This window comes from Dermochelys coriacea, chromosome 14 (genome assembly GCF_009764565.3).
Source record: "Dermochelys coriacea isolate rDerCor1 chromosome 14, rDerCor1.pri.v4, whole genome shotgun sequence".
NCBI lineage: Eukaryota > Metazoa > Chordata > Testudines > Dermochelyidae > Dermochelys > Dermochelys coriacea.
This window is the reverse complement of record NC_050081.1, coordinates 33690565-33706483: the sequence shown is the minus strand read 5'-3', so window position 1 is coordinate 33706483 and position 15919 is coordinate 33690565. Positions and strand designations below refer to the sequence as shown.

At 46.9% G+C, this 15919-nt stretch overlaps 1 protein-coding gene and 1 non-coding gene across 2 annotated transcripts in view; both read right to left on the bottom strand.

Moving 5' to 3' along the window:
- LOC119843336 (butyrophilin subfamily 1 member A1-like) overlaps positions 1–15919 on the bottom strand; it is a 1931986-nt gene that overhangs the window by 1409982 nt on the left and 506085 nt on the right. The gene's annotated exons all lie outside the window — the stretch shown is intronic.
- Positions 7047–7230, bottom strand: LOC119843428. The gene has a single exon (XR_005288952.1). It is a non-coding gene; the product is annotated as a U2 spliceosomal RNA (small nuclear RNA).

The following is a 15919-nucleotide window of genomic DNA, read 5'->3' as shown; positions in this document are numbered from 1 at the left end:
AAAACTTGAAACACAAAAAAAACCTGAAAATTTTCAGCCACACATTTTTCAGTTTTCAACCAAAAGTTGAAATTTTTCTTACTCTGTGGAACGTTTCATGAATTCAGAAGCTTAATTTTCTGTCAAAAACCAATTTTGATGGAATTTTTTCAACTAGACCTAGTTACAGTGAATACACATTGTGCTGCTCTCAGGGAAACTTTACTATTCTTTGTTCTTGTCCTGTTGGTCCCTTAGCCTTTGATCCAGCAAAGCACTTAAGCACATGCTTAACTTTAAGCCTGTGACTAGGCCTATTAAATTCAATGGGGCTAACAACACATTTAAAGTTACACAGCTTGTTGATCGCTTTACTTGCCTGGATCGTCTGCTCATAAAGGAAATCAAACAGAAAGGATGGTACTGTACTTGGGCTACAGAAAAATATACTGATTCTAGTGATAAGGAAGGATGGGGTTATAAACAGCAGCAAAGAGCTCACAGAAAAAGTGAAGAAACTCCGAGGATATCTTCTGGTTAAAAAAAATATCACACACACACATATATAGAAATGTTGACACAGGCACCCGTTGTGACAATCAGGATCAGCCACCCCAAGGGGAGAATAAAAGGTTTAGCCCCCCCCCAAAAAAGCAGTTAAACCAAGTGATTGCATCCAGCATCATAGTACTGTAAAACTATATTCAGCAAGGTCTTTTACAAAAGCTTGTAATGTTCTGACATTGATGGTCAATGTCAGCTATGAAGACAGACTGTGGTTATGAGTTTATGTATTTGTGTAGATAGAAAACTGGGATCACGATCTGTGCTGAAACTTTAGCTACACCTTATGGCAGAGTGGGAAGCAGTCAAGCGGGGAGGGGCACCTCCAAATCCAGTTGTGTCCATGAAACTGGCGTCAAGTAACAATCCATTGTCCAGCCCGAGGAGAGAACAATGGTGAACTATCACAGTTAATGGAAAGACAATGAGACAACTGGAAATTGAAAAGCACATTCCCAGCTCCAGAACATTAAGTCAGGAGGGAGGTTTCCCTACTGAATAACCAGGCATCATCCTGGATTGACAGAAAAAAGAAAAAGCCTTTTAAAAACAGGCTTGGAACTGAGGTTTGTCTCCAGAACTGGGGGACAGCCCAGAAGCAGAAGGCTATTCCCTGAGTGATGTTGTGATAAAAGAAGTGGGGAGGAGGTAGCTACCTTTTATGGACACCCAGCCAGCCAGTTAGCTATAAAATCCCTGTTAGTAGCTGTTCTCTACTTGCTTTACCTGTAAAGGGTTAAAAAGTCTGACTGCATGCATAGATAAAGGAAAGTGAGTGGGCACCTGGCCAAAAGAGCCAATGGGAAGGCTATAACTTTTTAAAATTGAAACATGACTCCCCTTTTGTTTGTCTGTTGTTGTTCTCTCCGGAGAGGAGACAGGGAAGCAGCAATGCTGTAAGAAGCTTGCGCCAGGTTTGAAAAATCATCAAATCATACCTAGAACTACTTATTTGAAACCCCAGATATGTAAGTAGATCAGGAAGTGTCTAGGAAGACGTGATTAGGTTTATCTCTTTTATTTCTGTAAGGCTTGGGGACTTCTCTTTGCTAACTCCAGGTGCTTTTGTTTGGCTTGTAACCTTTAAGGTGGACCTCAAGAAAACCCTTCTTGATGCTTAGTTATTATATTTGCTCTTTTTAAATCTAGCAATAGCCTAAGTTCCAGATATATTTTCTTTTTATTTTTAATAAAATTTACCTTTTTTAAAAACAGGATTGGGTTTTTTGGTGTCCTAAGAGGTTTGTGAATGTTGTTTAATTAGCTGGTGGCAACAGCTGATTTCCTTTTTTTTTTTTTTCCTTTCTCAGCTCTTCCCCGGAGGAGTGGTGAAAGGGCTTGAGGGTACCCCACAGGGAGGAATTCCCAAGTGCGCCTTCCTGGGTCCAAAGGGATTTTTTTTTGGGTAGTGGCAGCATCTAGCAAGCCAAGGTCAGAGAGAAGCTGTAAACTTGGGAGTTTAATATAAACCTGGAGTGCCTAGTATTAATTTTTAAAATCCTTGCAGGCCCCCACCTTCTGCACTCGAAGTGCCAGAGTGGGAGATCCACCTTGACAAACGTTGTTAAGATGACCTAAGTCCCCATGTAGACAGTGCTAGGTTGACAGAAGAATTCTTCCATTGATGTAGATATTGCCTCTCAGGGAGGTGGATTACCTGTGCCAACGGGAGAATCCCACCCAACGGTATAGGTTGTGTCTACCCTTAGGTGCTACAGCAGTGTGACAGTGCCATTGTAGCACTTTTGTTAGTGTAGCAATACCCCATTAAAAAAAAACACCCTTTAGCCACCCTTCCACAGCAATGGCCACAAAGATTCAAGGCAACATTGACTTTATCACAGGATAAAAATTCGGTGTGTAGTACAGATCACGCAGATGTTGTTGCAGATCATTTAGTGCATATACACAAAATCCACACCAGATTAGAAGTGGAGACATGCCCGCCTCGTTGGCTAATCTCATGGAGGATTCTGACCACCTAGATTCAACAATTAATTCCACCCATATTCAGCAACACTCCATAACAGGTGCTTAACTGTGGGCACATATTTCATGACTGCGCTGATTTTAAAATGATCAAAGGATAATTCTGATTGATTCTCATTTTAATTAGACTCCTTCCTCCCCTCCCCTGTGAAAGTATCAGAAGCAAAAAATTCAGTCAGAGGTAGAAAACAGTAGACTGCTGCATCTGCTTTCCTCTTGCAGCATTTGATGGGTTTGAAAGTAAAGTAACAGAGGAACTGGAAAGTTGCAGTCATCTCCAATGCTGTCAGGTGGGGAGATGCAGCTCTTCTCTTAAGACCAGCCACGGCTGAGCTGACTGTATTAGTACCAGCTGATTCAAATAGCCAGGTGCCACAAGATACCTGAATGCAATAATGGGTTTTAAAAGCCTCATAGTCCTGCTTTTTTGTGAACTACAGCAAATATCACAAATAATTATTACATTCTAAAGCATAGTATCATGAGAATACAAATGCCCCAGGAGATTGTTTGGAATACTGGCCCAGATGCACAAAAAGACTTAGGCACCTCAGTCCCTGATTTAGGCACCTAAAGCCAGGTTTGAGCACTACTGCAAGCCACAAAATCTCTGCTCAGCTGCTGCCTTGCCCTGTAGGTGTCTAACTTCTCTAAGCACCTATGTTTTTCAGCAAAAGGTCTCTAGGCATCTCCATTTCTGCCTCCCTCTATGTATCCAGTTACCTATCTCCCACCTAAGCCCTGGGGTCAGGAGCAGTGAAAACATCCTAAAAGTGGGGGGGTCACCAGCACTCAAACCGTGGCCCTGCTCCCCTGCACTGCCCTTCCCCTTCCCTCAAGCCCCCAGTCACTCCTCTCCGCCCTGCCCCCTCTCCCTCCCCCTCACCATACATCCTTATGACTGGAAAAAAGTGGGAGGGTCATGGCCCCCCACCCCCTGTTCCGGTGCCTCTGCCCTGGGTGATGCACGAAGCAGGAGAAGATGGGCGGAGAAGCACCTGCTTCTCCTGCAGGACCCAATGTGGTAGGTAGAGCACTCCCCCAGGATATGGGAGAACCAGCTTCAACTCCCCCCCCACCTAGTGGGGAGAAGGGATTGGAATGGGGGGGCAGGTGTTTCCCCTCTCTCAGCAGACCATGAGGTCTGAGCAAGGGTTTTGACATCACTACAGTGTGACCACTTTCCCTGCAGCATGTATCAAATGAGTGAATTGAAAGGGAAGGGGTAAGCTGTTGTGCACAACTCTGCAGGGTTCAACAACCACCTGGACTAGCCACGGCCTCAGCTAAGGAGCAAACCCTTCTGCACCCTCTGGGATTCAGAGACACAATGAACCAAAATGACACCGAAACTCCTGAGTAAAAAAATGGCCATCACATGTTGAACGCAAAGAGCTGCATAGGCCCCTGTGGTTCTGGGGCCCCGGGACTGGACACCAATCAGCTGGCTGGCAGACCCTGGGGTGGCCAGCAGAGCAGTGAGCAGCTGGCGGGAAGCGCTCAGGGGCAGTGGAGAGGACCGAGCAGCCAGTGCAAGGAGGGAAAGGAGGCGGGAAGAGGCAGGGCACGGGTGAGGCCTCAGGAGAAGAGGTGACTCAGGAGCGGGGCCTCCAGGCGGAGTAGGGGTGGAGCACCCACCGGGGGAAAAAATGTCAGCACCTATGAAGAGATGTGCTACGGGGTTCTTTACAGAAAAGAACAGGAAGGTTCACATGTTTTGGCTCTTCAGACGTAATCCACTGTGGGAAACCAAAACCAGAAATATGTCACCCAAGAAAGCCCCCTCCCCTAGGAAAAAGAAGTTCTTAACATTTTTCCAGTTACTATCCATAGTGGGACAGATGTGGAACCACTGTAAACAGAGATAAGATCAAGACAAGGTCACAAGATGGTATGAAACCCACTAACCCACCTGTTGCAGCGCCAATCAGTGGAGATTTCACCTCAGTTAAAACAGTGATGATTTCTCAAGGAGAAAGGGATGGAAAAATTCTTGCCAGTGGAGAGACAGTCAGATGAGAGATAGAATGATCCAAACCATGCAATTTTTGGCTTAAGAACCTACCCAGAATAGAATAAAAGAGCAGCTGCTTAACTGACGTACAAACGACGGAAAATCCACAAAAGCAGCTTTTCAGGTTTCAGAGTAGCAGCCGTGTTAGTCTGTATTCACAAAAAGAAAAGGAGTACTTGTGGCACCTTAGAGACTAACCAATTTATTTGAGCATAAGCTTTCGTGAGCTACAGCTCCCTTCATCAGATGCATATGGTGGAAAATACAGTGGGGAGATTTATATACACACATAGAGAACATGAAACAATGGGTTTTGTCATACACATTGTAAGAGAAGTGATCAATTAAGATGAGTTATCAGCAGCTGCGGGGGGGGGGGGGAGGAAAAACTTTCATGGTGACAAGCAAGAGAGGCCATTTCCAGCAGTTAACAAGAACATCTGACGAACAGTGGGGGGTGGGATGGGGGGGAGAAATAACATGGGGAAATAGTTTTACTTTGTGTAATGACTCATCCATTCCCAATCTCTATTCAAGCCTAAGTTAACTGTATCCAGTTTGCAAATTAATTCCAATTCAGCAGTCTCTTGTTGAGGTCTGTTTTTGAAGTTTTTTTGTTGAAGGAGGCGGGAAGAGGCAGGGCGCGGGCCAAGGTCTCCCAAGATCTGTGAGAGTGATGGGTCGTCCTTCATGATAGTTTGTAGATGCTTGATGATGCATTGGAGAGGTTTTAGTTGGGGGCTGAAGGTGATGGCTAGTGACGTTCTGTTATTTTCTTTTTTGGGCCAGTCCTGTAGTAGGTGACTTCTGGGTGCTCTTCTGGCTCTGTCAATCTGTTTCTTCACTTCAGCAGGTGGGTATTGTAGTTGTAAGAATGCATGATAGAGATCTTGTAGGTGTTTGTCTCTGTCTGAGGGGTTGGAGCAAATGCGGTTATATCGTAGAGCTTGGCTGTAGACAATGGATCGTGTGGTATGATCTGGATGAAACCTGATGCCAGTGCCTGATTGACAGAGCCAGAAGAGTACCCAGAAGTCACCTACTACAGGACAGGCCCAACAAAGAAAATAACAGAACGCCACTAGCCATCACCTTCAGTCTCCAACTAAAACGTCTCCAACGCATCATCAAGGATCTACAACCTATCCTGAAGGATGACCCATCACTCTCAAAGATCTTGGGAGACAGGCCAGTCCTTGCTTACAGACAGCCCCCCAACCTGAAGCAAATATTCACCAGCAACCACACACCATACAACAGAACCGCTAACCCAGGAACCTATCCTTGCAACAAAGCCCGTTGCCAACTGTGTCCACATATCTATGCAGGGGACACCATCATAGGGCCTAATCACATCAGCCACACTATCAGAGGCTCCTTCACCTGCGCATCTACCAATGTGATATATGCCATCATGTGCCAGCAATGCCCCTCTGCCATGTACACTGGTCAAACTGGACAGTCTCTACGTAAAAGAATAAATGGACACAAATCAGACGTCAAGAATTATAACATTCAAAAACCAGTCGGAGAACACTTCAATCTCTCCGATCTCTCAATTACAGACCTGAGGGTGGCTATCCTTCAACAAAAAAACTTCAAAAACAGACTCCAACGAGAGACTGCTGAATTGGAATTAATTTGCAAACTGGATACAATTAACTTAGGCTTGAATAGAGACTGGGAATGGAGGAGTCATTACACAAAGTAACAGGTTTCAGAGTAGCAGCCGTGTTAGTCTGTATTCGCAAAAAGAAAAGGAGGACTTGTGGCACCTTAGAGACTAACAAATTTATTTGAGCATAAGCTTTCCTGATGAGCTGTAGCTCACGAAAGCTTATGCTCAAATAAATTTGTTAGTCTCTAAGGTGCCACAAGTACTCCTTTTCTTTTTACACAAAGTAAAACTATTTCCCCATGTTATTTCTCCCCCCCACCCCACCCCACCCCCCACTGTTCCTCAGATGTTCTTGTTAACTGCTGGAAATGGCCTACCTTGCTTGTCACCATGAAAAGTTTTCCTCCTCCCCCCCCCAGCTGCTGGTGATGGCTCATCTTAAGTGATCACTCTCCTTACAGTAGCAGCCGTGTTAGTCTGTATTCGCAAAAAGAAAAGGAGTACTTGTGGCACCTTAGACAAATTTGTTAGTCTCTAAGGTGCCACAAGTACTCTTTTTCTCCTTACAGTGTGTATGATAAAACCTATTGTTTCATGTTCTGTGTGTGTGTATATAAATCTCCCCACTGTATTTTCCACCAAATGCATCCGATGCAGTGAGCTGTAGATCACGAAAGCTTATGCTCAAATAAATTTGTTAGTCTCTAAGGTGCCACAAGTACTCCTTTTCTTTTCAACTTAGAAGCCTTATGAAAATACAATGCAAATAACTAGCTAAGGAGTTATAAACAAAACAAAACATATCCCTGTTACAAACAAAACATTATACAGACACCACAACAAATGTCTTTATTTTCTTTTAGCCATGATATTCTCCCAAAGAGGAAGCGCACCAGTCCTGGAGATACTACAAAACCAGGTTGATGCATGGAGTAAACTCCTAATCCAGCTCCCTGTTTCAAAAATCCATTGAATATGTAGTCTTTAGATAAAGAACATATCAGATATTAAACTGGTAAGAACAGGTACTATGCTTGATCTTAGCTAACAAAGGCCGAGAAGCTATACTCCCAGTCTGTGGCAGACAATAGTTTAGTCTCCAGATGATTGTAATGCTTTAGCCTAATCCAGATGATTGGGCTCTTTGCAGGGTAATTTAACGGGGTGGGGTATAATGGCCTGGAACGGGCAGGAGGTCAGATTAGCTGATCTGCTGGTTTCTTCTTGCCTTAATCTCTATGAATCTGATTCAAAGGGCCACAACCTTCCTCCTCTTCTGCTCCTATGAACTACCCCGAGTCTGGGCAAACCATTTAGAGAGACGCTTTAGGGTCTCTGTAGTGTAAATTGTTGATTTACAGAATGTTTGGGGCAGCCTGTTTCTTTAAAGCGAGCTCCTCACAGACACAGGGAGCAGCCAAAAGGGAGCTCTGTAGATCACAATTAGCACCTAAAACCCAGGCTTTGGTACCTAAGTAACTCACTGGACCCGGGCCAAGCTGCCCCTGGGCAAATCCCTCTTGACGAAACCTCAGCTACAGCTCCCAGAAGAGCTTGGATTCTTCTTAAAACACTGGTGTCTTTTAATGCTTCAGCCTCTGGACTTTTTACCCTGGAACCTCCGTATGGAAAGCAGCTCACTGTGCTTGGACCCAGAAGCTCAGACAGTGGCTTGGCCTGCTCATTGGCCATCTTTTTATACAGCAGTTCTGTAACCCAAAGAAACGGTTTGATGTCACAGAAAACTGAGCTTTAATCTCATTAATGAGCGAGTGCATTTACTAAATGGAGAACGTTTGGCCTGTTTCATCCTGAGCATTTATACATCAATGACTCATGCATAACACGCATGATATTAGCACCATATCCCCATCCTTTGAGTTTGGGATATTTAAACTGTGCCGTCCAGGCTGAGCACAGCGACAATCAGCCAATGTTATGTGGCCACAACCTTATCAAAGTTTTTTTTCCCTAATGATAGCACAAGTCCCAGAGTGTAGAAACATCACATCATCTAGCAACGCCTTCTATCACATCATATTAACATGCAGGCTTCTTCCTAGAGGCATTTTTGGTCAGCGGGAAACAAATCCCCTAGTCCTGCCAGCTCCCTCCAAACAACCCGCAACATGAAAATAATAACACAGCAAAATAGGGAAAACACCAAACAGAAAATAACTCAATATCTACTGAAAATTGGTCTGTTTACCATAAATGTAAGGATGTCATACAACATGGCATGATTATTTCATAATGGGAAAAGGAATGAAAGACAAAATTTGAGCTAAGTGCAATTTTTTAAAGACACTGACATGGCTCCACTTGTCATGAACTAAAGCAGTAAATGGACAGACTGAATCACATTGTCGGATCAACAGCATTTACCCTAATCTCATATCACCCGGCTTAGTGTGTTTCCTTCTTTTCTTCCCTTCACTTGTATTCCACTATCCCTCGCTTCGCATCCATCAGGCGCTAACCTTACAGGCTGCTAGAGTGCGCTGGATCATAGAGGAGAGTGAAAAACAGGCTACGCAGTCCATAGGTCAACGATTTTGTTTTTTCCTATCTCAATTACGCCCTCCTCTCTATGGTTTGACAGTCCACAGACTGTAACCTTTAGGGTCACATAGATTGGACAGTAGAAAGTCTGTGGGGAGACAAGAGTCCTCCAGGGTCAAAAAGAATAGGTTGTCCAAGGCTAGCGAGGCTAATTTCAGGGTCTGTGCTATTTATTGGGTGGAATATAGGAGCTAAAGGTGTTAATGTGACCCTGTTACTGTTCAACATTAAACAGTGTGAAACAAGGTCTAGGGTTTGGAATACAAAGACCTCACCCTGCTTAGCTCTATGATAAACCCACCATTAAAACCCTTTTAATCTTGTATTGAAGGTGCAGGAAAGAAGCCAAAACAGTTAGGGCCTTTGAAATGTAAAGCAGTAAGTCAGGCTTTCATTTTAACAACACCCCTTGTTCCCTTTCCCAGGAGCGGAAGAGTGTTTTCAGAAGGAATTCCCTCCCCCGCCTTTGACAGGCTCTGGGATGGTATTGAAGATGGTACTAACCGTCATCCCAGGTGGTGTTTGGGATTCAGCTGGAGGTGGCAGGGGATGTCACCTGGAGCCCTCTTTGGGGTCCGGTCTGGTCTGGCCATCTCTCAGAATCAGGATGAAAAAGGCCTGGGGGGGGTCCCAGGAAGTGGTGGAGGTGGCAGCCACGCTGGTGACGTTTGCTCTGGTGGCCTCTGTCCGTTTTTCCTTCTCTGTGCCTTCTTTAAGGACCACGGGTGGAACAGCCCATCTCATAATCTTGTCTGCCAGTTAGGGCTAATATTCAGCACACCGATTTTGGTCATAGGTGGCAAGTATAATAGGCCAAGGGAGACTAAGCCTCCCCTGGCGCAGCCACCACTGAGTCCTGGTGAGACCACAGAGTCATGGTGGCCCCACCTGCGCTCTCCACCTCTTCCCGTCCCTGCTCTGCCCCTCCTGAGGCCCCCACGTCCTGCCTCTGCCTGTTGAGTCCGTCCTCTTCTCTCCTCCACTCCATCCCTCCTCCCCTGACAGGCCCCTCCACCTGCCACATCCCTCCTCTCCTCCACCTCCCTTCTTCCATGAGGTCCTCCCAGAGGAGAGGGGGTGGAGGAGAAGAGGGACACGGTGAGCAGCGGGGCCTTCACGGAGGATGGCAATGGAGGAGAGGAGGAAAATGGAGAGCGCGCGGCACGGGCCTCACTCGGGGGAAGGTGGGCGTGAAGGAAAAGAGGAACGCAGGGAGAGGTGGGTGGTGGGGGCCTCGCAGGGTGGGGAAGAGAGGAGGAACGCGGCAAGCAGCGGCTGGTGGGGGGCTTAGTGGGAAGGGGCTGAGCAGGGGCAGAGCCTGGGGTGGAGTGTGGGCGGGGCCCTGAGCAGAAGAGGCGGGGCTGCAGGGAAGCTTGACTCGCCATCCATGAATTGGGTTAATTAATTGCCAACTCCATGTCTCTTGTTTTTACCAAGCCGGATTTCAACAGTCCTTTCATTATATGACTGTGGCCTGGTGGTTTGGACTAATGCAGTTGTTTAAAAAAAAAAAAAAATCTGGGGACCCAGGTGAAGAAAATTGTTGATGCCTGAGACCCAACAGAGCTGGGGATGAGGCGTTTGGGGTATGGAACGGGCTCAGGGCTGGGGCAGAGGGTTTGGGTGTGGGGGTGAGGGCTGCGGGGTGGGGCCGGGAATGAGGTGTTCAGGGTATGGGAGGGGGCTCTGGGCTGGGGCCGGGCTGCAGGAGGGGGTCAGGGCTCTGGGCTGGGGCTGGGGATGAGGAGTTTGGGGTGCAGGAGGGGCTCTGGGTTTGGGGGGGCTCAGGGCTGGGGCAGGGGGTTGGGGTGCAGGAGAGGATCAGGGATCTGGACTGGGGGTGCATTCTCTGGGGTGGGGTTAGGGATGAAGGGCTTGGGGTGCAGGAAGGGTTCAGACTTACCTCCAGCAGCTCCCAGTCAGAGGTGCAGCCGGGGTGCAGAGGCAGGCTTCCCGCCTGTCCTGGCACTGTGGACGCGGTGCGCCCCAAAAGCGACTAGAAGCAGGTCTGGCTCCTAGGCAGAGGCTCACAAGCAACTCCGCACAGCTCTTGCCCACAGGCACCGGCCTCCCCAGTTCCCATTGGCCAGTTCCCAGCCAATGGAAGTGCGGAGCCGGTGCTTGGGGCGGGGGCAGTGCACAGAGCCACCTGTTTAGAAGCCGAACCCGCGGCTGGTCGTTTCCGGGGTGCAGCGTGGTGTCAGAGCAGATGGGCACTAGCCTGCCTTAGCTGGGCAGCACCGCCAACAGGACTTTTAACATCCCAGTTGGCGGTGCTGACAGGAGCCACTAGGGTCCCTTGGTGCTGAGCAAGGCGACCCAGTGCCTTAAATGCCGTGACCCAGTACTGAGTCGCGACCCGAACTTTGAAAAACTCTGGACTAATGTAATCTCTCTGTCTGGTTTGCGTAGCTTTTCCCATCAGCATTTGTTATCATAAGCCGTTGTGACATCTTACAAACTTTTACATCCTATTGACGGCAAATTTGTAGCTCCAATTATTACAACGGGCCCAGGTCCTCCCTGGGATATTCCCCCCATGTCTCTGGCTCACAGTCTGAGCTGGGATCCTGCCCCCACTCAGGGCTTCTGAGGCTATACCCAGAGGCTGCTCTAGGCAGCTGCTTAAGGTGGCAGATTTTAGGACCACCCCTGCTTCTTTCCATGGCTTCGGCCATAAGTGAAGCAACCCACCTGCCTCCAGGTTGGTGTCCGGCCCCCACAGGCCCTGCTATCCAGGCAAACATGGCTCCTGTAGCTGTGACTTCAACAGGCGAGGAGCTCATGTGGAAATAAGTGAGGGGATGGAGTGTGATTTGTATTTATTTATTTACGGAGTATACATCAGGCCCATTTCCTTGAATCTCTCATCTTATTAACATGCAGCATCTGACCCTATTGGTGTTTTGGCCCAGGGGGAATGCAATCCCCCTGGTCCTGCCTGCTTCGTCCAGGCCTTAGCTCCCTTTAGTCCTTAGCTAGAGCGGGTCAGAGTCTCACGCAAACCCCAGGAGCTGTACCACTGTCTAGAGCCTCGCTCCATTCAGCAAGCACCAATCTGTGTCAGGGAGGGGAAATGTCCAACTGTTGCTCCAGGCTATGGCCCAGCAGGAAATCTAGGGGCAGCTCCTCTTCCCAGAAGGGACCATGGCTGCTGCCAAGCCAAGAGTCTGCAGGAGGAAGCTCACTGTCTCCTCCGTCTGGAGTGTTTTAAAGCCCCGCTGTCTACAGACTGCCAACAATTTCTGCGGAGCTTGCAGCCCTGCACTGCTCAAGTGCCTGTCATGCTGGGTCCCACGTGCGAGACAGGGCAGGGGAACAGCAAGCCTGAGGCTTAGGAATGAGATCAGTACCTGGGTGCCTAGACTGAGGCAGCTGTGCACATGACTAATAGATTTTTTAGCACCTGGAGGACTTAGAAGAAATCTAAGCACATCGGGACTCGAGACACCTACTGAGTTGGGCAGCAGCTGAGCAGGGGTTTTGAGAATGAGTGACACCTAAATGTTGGATTCCAGTACCTAACGTGGCATTTAGGCACCAAGCCCTTTTGTGGACCTAGCCCTAGGTGCCTAAACCTGCATTGAAAACCGCATCAGGCCCCCCATCGCAACCTCAAGTGCTTAATACCTTTGAAAACTCCAGCCCCAAGTTGTTTTTTTGAAAAATTTGCCCGAAAGTCTAATGTGCTTTAAAAATCAGTTCAGTATAATCAGGGCCTCAGACCACTAACATCTCTTAACCATAAATAGAGCCCTACTAAATTCAAGGCCATGAAAAACACGCGATGGCCCATGAAATCTGGTATCTCCCTGTGAAATCTGGTCTTCAGGGGAGATCAGTGTTGCTCAAATTGGGGGTCCTGACACAAAAGAGAATGGCAGGAGGGCCACAAAGTTATTACCATCCTGACTTCTTCGCCGCTGCCTTCAGAGTTGGGAGGCTGCTGACTGAGGGCTCAGCTCTGCAGGCAGCAGTGCAGAAGGGTGGCAATCCCATACCATGCTGCCCTTACTTCGGCGCTGCTGCTGGCAGTGGCTCTGCCTTCAGCACTGGGCTTCTGGCCAGCAGCCGCCACTCTGCAGCTGCTCCACTCTGGAGGCAGAGCCGCCGTCAGCAGCAGCACAGAAGGGTAGCAATATTGCAACCCCCATCCCCACAATAACCTTGTGACTGCCCCCCCCCCACACACACACAACTCCTTTTTGGGTCAAACCCTCACAATTACAAACCCGTGAAATTCCAGATTTAAATAGCAGAAATCATGAAATTTACCATTTTTTAAAATCCTCTGACTGTGAATTTGGTAGGGCCCTAATCATAACAGCCTGGGGCTTTGCACGGCATTGCTAGGTGGTAAGGTCTGACAATCGGTGCTATATGTCTGAACAGACCCATTTTTAACGTTTATTGCTAAAGTCATTGACAGATTTCCTTTTACCTTCTCTGAAAAGGTGTTCTGTATGCTATGAGTAAGAGCTGTAATCCTGAGGGAGACAAACCCATATTTTTCACATGTAACGGAAGTTGAATACCTGCTTTCAGTGACCAGTCTTGAGCATGGAAACGCTCCCGACGCCTACAAAAGCGTAGTTTTAGATGGTAATCTCTTTTTCCTTAGGAGCTGTCTTTCATGTTGTGTATGTACAGCACCCAGCACCATGGGGCCTTGAGGTTAGAGGGATGCAGGGTGGGGTGAGTGGGTCAGACAGTGTTGCTGTTGTCTCCACACTGGACACTGCGGTACATGGGGAGGGGGTGAGTAGCTGGGCTTTCGGGCTCCTCATCTCCATCTGGTCTCAATATAGGGGGTCGGCCTGGCTTTTAAGGCTGGCCAGGTCCGTTGACATCCCCAGCTCCCTTCTTGCTTCTACACCAACTCATCTTCTCAGCAGCCCTTTAGATTTCAGGAATAGCTTCACCCATCATTTCCCCTCTCTCTCTCTGGCATTGGAGCAGTGAATTTGTGGTTCTCAACCTCAGCTGGCTCACTCTCAGAAGCAAACCTTGCATTTTCCTAGCTCTGTTCCCTCTCTCCTCCCATCCTCTCCCCCTTCTGATTGTATCTCAGATTACTGCAAGGATTTGGCAGGAACTTCATTCAACGTTTCAGTCTCCACCTGTCAGGATGGGATGTAACTTTAGCTCGCACCCTTAGTGTCTGTACTGATACTGATCATTGTCATTGTTCAAACCACACAAAAATCCCAGGACAAAGGGTAGAACAAGGTTAAGATAAAATAAAGGACTTTTTTGGCACATGAACATTTGTCTCGTGATTTCCTCAACAAATCTGAGCTACATCCTGTCAAACTAAACTAACATCAAAGTATGTGACCAAATGGCCTTCAGGAAGAGTGAGAAACCCACAATCCAGGGTGGGCTATAAAACACTTTCACATTTGTAAATGTGAAATCTCAGAGAATCTTTTAAGACTGAAAATCAGGAAAATAAATTTGCCTATTTTCTTCTGAACTGGCTAAACCGGCTTCCCTTCTCGCCTCCTGATTAGGTTCTATTCGTTATAAAAGTTTTAGTATCATCATAATAAAAGAGAAAAAAATAACTTCCCACCCACAAATGATCTAGACTAGTCTAGAAAAAGCACGGAAGGAATTTTACTAATAGATGGAAACAGGGCTGTAAGTTCAGAAAGCTCAAAACTGTGCTTTGAGGTTCATTTGAATTTCCCTTGCAGATCTGTGACACTTTCTTCTCAGCCCTCAGGAGTCTGATTTAGGATCAGGAAAATGAAAGTGTGATTCCTAAGCATGGAGAGCCAAGGACACAGTGGCAAGTGACACTTTGGGAGGTGGAGGGGTAGAATAGGGAGAGGATAAAACAAGGCTTAGACAGAGGCTGCTGAATCCGGTGGAGCATGACAGCGGTGGAGGAAGGAGGGAATCCCTCTGACTCACCCCACTGCTCTCAAACAACATAGAAGCTAAAACACCACCTTTTACTGTCCCTGTATAACATTCTGGCAAATATGGGATAAAATGTACAAACAATAAATGCTTTTCAACATAACCTGGAGCAATATGATACTATTTGGGAATGAAAAAATGTACCCCCACAGGGGGAACTCAGTGACTCTAACAATAATTTTCGTAACGGTGGGGAGGGGGGTGGAGAATCTGTGACATTACCAAGGGTACAATCTGGACTGCTGAACAGCTGTGTCCCCTCAATTCTCCAATCTGGGGTGCCTTTTACACCGTTTCACAGTGAGAGCAGCCACTCCTGGTCTGTCCAGCATATAAATCACTCCCAGTTATACTGCATGAATGCTATAGCCAGCCACTCCTGAATCAAGAACGGCTATACGGGGTCAGACCAAAGGTCCATCTAGCCCAGTATCCTGTCTTCAGACAGTGGTCATTGCCAGGTGCCCCAGAGCGAATGAACAGAACAATCATCAAGTGATCCATCTAAAATTACACTGCAGAGCGACACCAGCAAATTCCCTGTCCCAGACTTTCCCCAGGAATGCACCTCTTGTACTGCCCAGACTCTGTCCTGGACAATACAAGCGGATAGAAAGTCCATCATTTTATTAATAGAAAACGGTATGTACAAATCCTTTTATCCCAAATGGCATTTCCCCAAACACTTCAATCCAAACGTGCTAGTTTAAACAATAAAACAAGTTTATTAACTACAGAAAGATTTTAAATAATCTAAGTAATTTTTTTAAATAATGAGGCATAAAAGTCAGAATTGGTTACAAGAAAATAAAAGTAAAACCCAACTAATACCTAACTTAATGAGCTAAGTGAATTCAAAACAAAAGTCTCTCTCACCACATTCTTCAGCAGTTTCACTGGCTGAATCTCTTTCAGCCAGGATCCCTCCCTCGGGTTCAAAGCGGTTTCTTTGTTCTTCAGGTTTTATGGCTGCCGTGGGTAGAGGGAAAGGGAGGAATATTTGGGGACATCTCGTCCTCTTTCTTATAGTTCTCTTTCTCCTTTGATCTGGCTGAGGTTCTGGAGACAAAGTCTGTGTGGATGGGAATGTCAAGTTGTTTCTTTGTGAAAATGTAGATTTCTTGATCACACCCTCGTTCCTGCCAAACAATGGCCACTTAACCATTTTATTTTGTTGACACCTGGCTGAGGCATCAACTTTTATGTCTGAGGAACTGGCTTGTGGCTGCCCTTAGTAGAATTTTAAAACTTTACATACCATATTG